The sequence below is a fragment of the Cardiocondyla obscurior genome, linkage group LG21 (assembly GCF_019399895.1).
Source record: "Cardiocondyla obscurior isolate alpha-2009 linkage group LG21, Cobs3.1, whole genome shotgun sequence".
In the NCBI taxonomy this organism is placed as follows: Eukaryota; Metazoa; Arthropoda; class Insecta; order Hymenoptera; family Formicidae; genus Cardiocondyla; species Cardiocondyla obscurior.
The window spans coordinates 2542302-2549902 of record NC_091884.1 but is presented as its reverse complement, the minus strand read 5'-3'; positions in this window follow the sequence as shown (position 1 = coordinate 2549902).

Below are 7601 nucleotides of genomic sequence, written 5' to 3'. Positions count from 1 at the left end.
CTTAATTGCCTTTATGACCGTATGGGATTAGTGACGTACACGAAGTGAAAGTATTTATATCGTAGCCATATGATAAGCGAAAGAAAGTTTTAAATGGAGAAAGTATCGTGACACCTTCTGAAAATGCGACGTACAAAAATTCCACGAGACGCGGGCTCGTAATTAATAACAATTACCTTGGCAATTTCGATAATAATATCGTAACGCGAAAATGTCGACAAAAATATATTCAAAGCGGTTGCAAGGCATGCAAAACAGTTTAATGAAACAACGGCCGTTCTTAGAAAGCGCAACAGGTTTTGCAGACATTAACCTTTGATTAATTTTTTATCAAATTAAACGCAATGAACATAAGAGTGGAGAATGGAGAAAAGACAGAGCGAGAGAAAGATAAAGAGAGAAAGAGAAAGGAAAAGAGGACATCAAGACTCGTCGTGCATTTGAAATTAAATCAATATTCAGATATTAATTGCGCCGTGGAAAGAAAAAAAAAAATTCCAATTGTGAATATAAAAATTATAATGCGCTTATTATTTCTTCATTATGTCACGCCGGCAATAAATTAATTTAAATGAATTACCGCTGTAGAGACAGGACGGGGCAGCGTGCATATCTCATTTTTACACCTCAATGTGTCAAAGCCTATCGTTTAATTTTAGGCGGCGAGTTTTTTTCTGACAATAATAAAAACAATAATTTAGTAACGCGTAAAATTTTTTTTAAACTATGCGTATCTGAATTTTGTTCTCGTAGGAATTGACGCGTGTCGATTAATTATTGTTCATCAATGTTTGTAATGAAGTATCACCTGTCTCGCTATAATATGCCGCGATGACAGCATTTATCTCGGTGGAAGGAAGTGCCGCTGTGTAATTCTTTATATAATTGGACGCAAGGCGTGACGGCGCTTTTGCAGGATGTATATCTTATTATTATTGACGGCCGTTTATTAAGTTTATGCAAATATACTGCCGTGGTGAAATTTGCAGTCGCAATCAATTGTTTCGGATTGCGAAATTAAGCGAACGGTGGGTTCATTGATTTAGCAAATATTTGCTGAACGGGAAGGCGCGTTTTGAAATAAATTGGAATAAAAACGTATTATTTTCTTTTTCTTTTGTTTTTTTTTTTTTTTTTTTTTTTTTTTTTTTTTTTTTTTACATACGTGGTCAGTAATTGCTCATTTTTTGTAATACGTATTATTTTTTTTTTTACATCTTTAACAAACGTATTATTGTTTCGAAATATGTACGTTAAGCGATTGACCGAAACGAGGCCATGGCTCGATTTTAATAAACGATGTTCGTGCGTGCGTGCCGATTGCACGTATTATTATATCAAGTATAAAACACAAGAGTACCGATGGGGCATCCGCTGTGAAAATGTTTTGTATTATTCATGTTCTACGAAAGGAAGTTGTGCGTCACAGACGGTGTCACGTAGAACAATACGTGCCTCCGTTTGAAATTCAAAGCTGATTTGGCGAATAATTCTACGAAACGTTGCGTTACTCATTATTCTACTACGTAAAAAAAGAATTAAAAAAAAAAAAAAAATATATGGTTAACAAAATCGCCCTCGACAAACATCGAGCTTAAAGTCGTACTCGCAGAAAAAACTTTATGCACATTGAAATTTCTATTTTGCTAGTGACGCAGGCTCGATTCTTTTCTTAATATTTTTTACTAATGAACTTCGGTGTGCGTAGTTCATTAGCGAAAACTCGCGATACATTGAAACAAAAAATTAGACGTAATATTCGTTAGAATGTTCAATGTACAAATTATTTTACAACGCGTTAACTTGCGCCGAGACACAATGGTCGACCGGACGATGTACGTGCCTCGCGTGATTTTGACGTCATCACATTCTTCGGCTAATTGAACTAACAATCGTGCCACGCGATACGCAGTTAGGGGAGCCTCGAAAAATAAAGGCAATTAATAAACGACGTTACTCGAAACCGAAGTCGCTAAAAACCACCCTTCGATCAAATAAAATCACGGCATCCTACTTCCAAATCAGAGACCTCCAATTTCGTGGAAAGCGAAAGAATTATATAATGTCTCGCGTCTTTCGTGCACTTGAACGAATCTGATACCTCGCGAATGAGAAACGCTCGAAACTCGAGCGTGCGTGGATAGAGATTTAGCCTCCGAAGACCGTGCACGGAGCACAAAGAAAGCGGAGCCTCCAGCTGATAGTTATTAATGCGTGCCATGACATTCATAATTTGCGAATGAATAACTTGAGATATCGAGACGCGGGATGAAAGCGAGAGGATTAGTCACTCGAGACATAAATATCGTCTTTGCGCGTTCATTTAAGACATTTCGCGCGAGCGTGGGCTTCAATGCGGCCGGAGATATCCGGAATGAAGGTTGAGCGCGATGTAATTTTCCATTTCCTTTTAAGCGCGCGGAGAGCGTCGTCGCTTCTGCGTTCTCGCTCGTAAAATGTTAAGGCAAACGAAGAGACTCGTTGCCTCGCGAGGATAGCACGATAACATCTCGATTAATCTTTCTCAAAGATATATAGAACAATTTACCGTCGTATTAACTCTATTCTTTCCCTGGCCGGACGCTCGTGTCTTCGACTGCAGCACGTGTTTGCAGTTTTCGCGCTTTAGTTTCCACGCAGTATTGGTTATCTCTTATTTATAGAACGCCAGCAATCGAGCATTGTGCGCGACGCGTTACGTAAAGTCTGATTAAGGAGAAATATAAGTCGGTATCTTTCTCTTTCTCTTTCTCATTGACTTTATCTTTCTCTTTCCAATGGTGACACGAGAAAAAGGGGCACTAGGCTGCAGTCGCGCACCCCTAGTGTGTCACATAGCGGTTTGATCGTCGGCCGCCACGCGATTAGTTTCGAATGAGCGTATTCTGTTATCAATTTATCGCGAAAGCAGTTCAAGGTTTGTTTGGACGTGACGCGTGCATGCAAGGTTGGCAGAATTATTCTAGAAACGCTATTCGTCTACGCAAGCTTTAACATTTTTAAGAGCGGAAAAAGTGATTGCGATGGAAATTCTTTACGAAACACATTCGTTTGAAAGGAGATTAGAATCGAGAAGGAGAAATTTTTTATTTTTTTTTTTTTTTTAAAGCAGCAGCTCACTTGCCTGATGCACTGAAACAGATGTGCTTTGTGCTGCTATGTACAAACTTTAGAAAGATGTTGAATAGGAATATTAACATTTGTTTTAATTTGTAACGCACCGGCGCTCAATGTGTCGCAGATAATTATCTCGAATTAATATTTGTATTAATAAAAATTAAATTATTCTTGCATAATTATTACACCACGGACAAACCGCGTTCTCTATCGCTTATGTAAATTACAGTATTTCAATGCGATCCATGAGGAAATTAATAGAGCTAAATTTATCCAAAGGTCGCATATATAAATTTATTATTTCAATTTTTGTACTTTTATAAAATCGTAACCTTGTAAGGCTGATAAATGGTATAATAATTGAAAAATTAATTTTTTTATCTTTCACGGATTATTGCCTTCTCAGATTATATTCCCCTTTTTTCTTCTCTACATTTTTTTCGCACGTGTCGTCGCGTGCAAATAAGACAATCGTGCAATCTTAAAGTCAATGACCTCAAAGGTAGCCTTGAGCTAGCTACTTGACGACCCTTATTCGTTACATAAATCTTACAGCTGACGGACCGAAAGTACGTGGCAAATGTTACAGTGTTCCACAATAACGCGCTGAATTTTTTTTTCTTTTTTTTCCGTCTCCCACGCGGTCATAAAGTTAAAGAAAATTATCCCGGGAACGCGTCAAGTTAACACTGAATCATCGTGCATTAAGTGACGTAACCGTGTAATAATGATTACGTGCGTCTTGTTCTAGGCGAGAATGAAATTCTGCACGGTATCAGCGGCGAATTCAAGTCCGGCGAGCTCGTTGCTATAATGGGGCCGTCTGGTGCCGGGAAATCGACGCTGCTGAATGCTCTCGCCGGTTTTACGTAAGTATTAATAATTCACAGATACTTGGAGCGTATTTTAAAATTCACGCGACCTCGAAATATTCGCGGATTAAAATAAAAATTGTCGTCCGATTTATTAATTAATTATTTTTTTTTTTGCGAACTGCGCACAGATTTCCCGCCGCGTATTTTTTATATATATACCTTCTGAATGATTCAGTCTTATTATTTCATGCTTTCCATTTTTACTCATACGGGTTTTACGAACGGGTTCAAGGGTTAACGTTTATAGCGTGCGGACACGCGGGAAAAAGAAAGTCTGACCTTTGGCGAGATAATGTATTGAACCGCATTTGTAATGGGACTCGATAGGCGAATTCCATTACGAAAACAAAGTGTACGATAATACTGTATCTAATATCCGATTAGCGAGCCTTTTTTATTTTTTTACGAATCGTCAAAACGACGGGGAATGCGAAGCGGCGACCTTTGAAAGACGCTTTAATAATGCGCAAACTGGAAATTTAATTCGCCGTGAATTATTCGCGAGCAATAAAAGAACTCGGACGTTAAATTAAAAAGACAAAGATAATGTAAAATTTTTTAATATTAAATAATACAGGGAGTTTGAATTCGGTTCACCGCGAGCGAGAAGCGATACTTGGATAGACTCCACGTGGAATAGTTCTTTCTAACATTTTTTTTTTTTTTTTTCTACGTAACTCCGCGATTGTAAATAATTACGAGAATAATACGAGAAATAGCGCTTATTACTGTGGAATACCAAGTGTCCGTGTAGAACTGTTTAATAAGCCACTGCTCACGTACTCGCGTGCGTCGACTGGCAATTTTTGTTCCTAACAATTTGCTTGATAACGATCAATGTTTTCGAATTATCGCACGCGAAAACTTTTGCGTGCGCGAGAAAACAGTCTTCCTCGACGCATGAATTAGATCGAATCTCGCGGAAAGTATCACACATCGCGCGCGTGAGTGACAAAGTCAATTATTTGCGTCTTAGAAATAATTTCTTAATACACTTATGATTATTTAAAGAACACGCGCCGCCAATTTTTTTTTCCAGAAGTCTTTTATGTACTGTGAAATAATAATTTGCTTATATTTAAATCTTATTTTCTCGGAATGTTTTTCTCTCCGTTTAATGGAGATTTTCTTTGCACTTTAATTGATCCGCAAATGTGGATTCGTATCGGAACATAAATACTTTGGGTACTGTAATATATTTTAATAAATTTATTATTTACTGTAAAGTTATCGTGATAAATAAAAAATGACAAGTTGTACATAATTTACACATTGTTGAGTATTCTTTAATTATTCTTAAGAATATCACTTGTCTCAGAAAAAGTGACTTTAACATTGATTTTTAAATTAAATCTTGTTTCTCGTATTTATGAATCAGATACAGGAAATAGACGGTGCGTATTAGATCGCAACATTTATTAATTAGGTTTATTTGTGCCATTAACGATAATTTATATTTTATTTTTTTACTTATTATGTCTTGAAAAATATGTGCACGAGATATGTTGTCGTAGGTCCCGAGAATCGCTATTCCTATAACTTCTGCTGTTGCTTTTTAAAGCATTAGTTTTGCTTAAAATTAATTTAAAAGACGCGTATTATTAGAAATAATTAAATGCGGCTGTTTAATTTATTAATCGTAAACACGTTATATTCCGTAAAAATCGAAAATCGAGTTTATTTAATATGAAGATATACTTTTCTCAAAGCAATTTTTATAAATAACAAGTTGTTGTGTCTGAATTTATTAATTTTTTTTTTTTTTTTTAAGCTTGCATTCTAAGTAATTATTATTATTTTACAAGTAATTAATTATTATTTCCAAGTACTTAGTTATAAAATATTTATTTGCTACTTTCGTGTTTAATATTAATTGACGTTTGTTTCAACATTAATTCAATTGTATACGAATGAGCATTACGTACATGATCGTCCTACTTTGTCGAGTATCTTCAGTTGCATATGGAAATAATTGTTTTTCTAATGATAATTGCGTATCGTTGCCTGATTGCATATCTCAATATACATATTAATAAAAATTAACTTTGCCGCGCACTTGGGCAGCTTTAATAACGAACTACATGTATGATTTTACATTTATTTCAATAATCGACATATCGCATTTATATATTACTTGTATTACGATTGCTTAATATTCTTTTTCTACTTCCGTTTGAAATTATTACGCGATAATAAATGTCAATTACGATTTAATGTAGGATAACTTGTGAAATTACGTAAATAGTCTTAGTGGTACGAGGCTTCAATGCCACATTGTATTTTCAAATAGCCTTTTAAATCGCGGCCGAATCGAATTAATAATTTATAGAAACGTACGTTTTCTCTGTATAATTTTTATTTCACGCCACGTCGTTCGGAATTTATTTCTGAGAAAAACGGTGTTCAGCATTTTTTTTTTCGTTTCGCGTGCGCTATTTTTCGAAAGCTCCTAATTCGTGCGCGTCATTTTAAATGGGTAATTTATATTCGACGACGTGTTATCGGTTTAATAGACTATTGCAAAGTACGAAAGAAAAATTATGCGACTTACCAGTCTGCATGAGCGTCAGCGGAGTTGAGGATTTCTGCCGGTGACTGTAACATACAAAAGAAAATATTAATGTAGACACTTAAATTAATTTATAAAATTAATGAAAAAAAAGGTAAAAGTATTTTTTTTTTTTAATATTTTATTTTAAAAAATTGATTCTTACCTAATAGTTGCTCCGCCGATGCAGGATGCCCCCCGGGCCTGCTCCTCCTCTCAGTTTGCGTGTCGAGCCATCCTTCCGCGCACTAGAAACTCGCGAACGCGCCCGGATTAATTATTTTCGCGAAAAATTACTTAACACTTTTGCGCGGGATTTTTTCGGCACTCCCGTAAAAATACAATCTTAAAAGAAAACGTCCGAAAACTGGCGGCACTCCCGCAACGACCGACGAACCGGCTACGATTCGTATAATTAAATATCGGCGTGCGGTACTTTTTTTTACTGAACACTGCGCGGCAGCAGAGATCTGTAACAGAAAAATTAAAAAATGATTTTATAAATGTTAAATCTAATCAAATAAAATATTAAAAGAACGTTATTAAAAATGTAAAGCATTTTATTGCGAGGTAAAATTGATACTTACTCTGGGGTTGCTCCGCTGGCGCAGGATACCCTTCCTGAGCCTCTTCCTCCTCTCAGGATGTCCGCGGGATGTCGGGTTGTTCCTTTTTTCATGGTGGAGTATTATCTGAAACAGAAAGATCATAGTTAATATTCTGTTCTGCTCGATGTTCTGTTCAATGTCTTATTGAGCGCGTATTGTTTATCGTACCGTGCACGTGTTTTGGTTGCGGTCGACCGGACGCACATTCCAACACATGCACGCTAGCGCCTACCGTTCCACCCCTTCTCCCCGCGCTCCCCGCGCCTACCGCCGTTGAATCCCGAACCCTACGCAATACGTACGAAAATGAGCCGGCCTACCTGCCGCTAGCGAGCACCCATCCCCTTTCCCCCTGCCCCTTAAAGTTGCTCCGCCGTTACTTTACTGAAACGAAATAGAAAATCTCGGCCGCGACGAAAAAGACGAGCGAGGTGCTTCCCGAGGTGCTTCTAT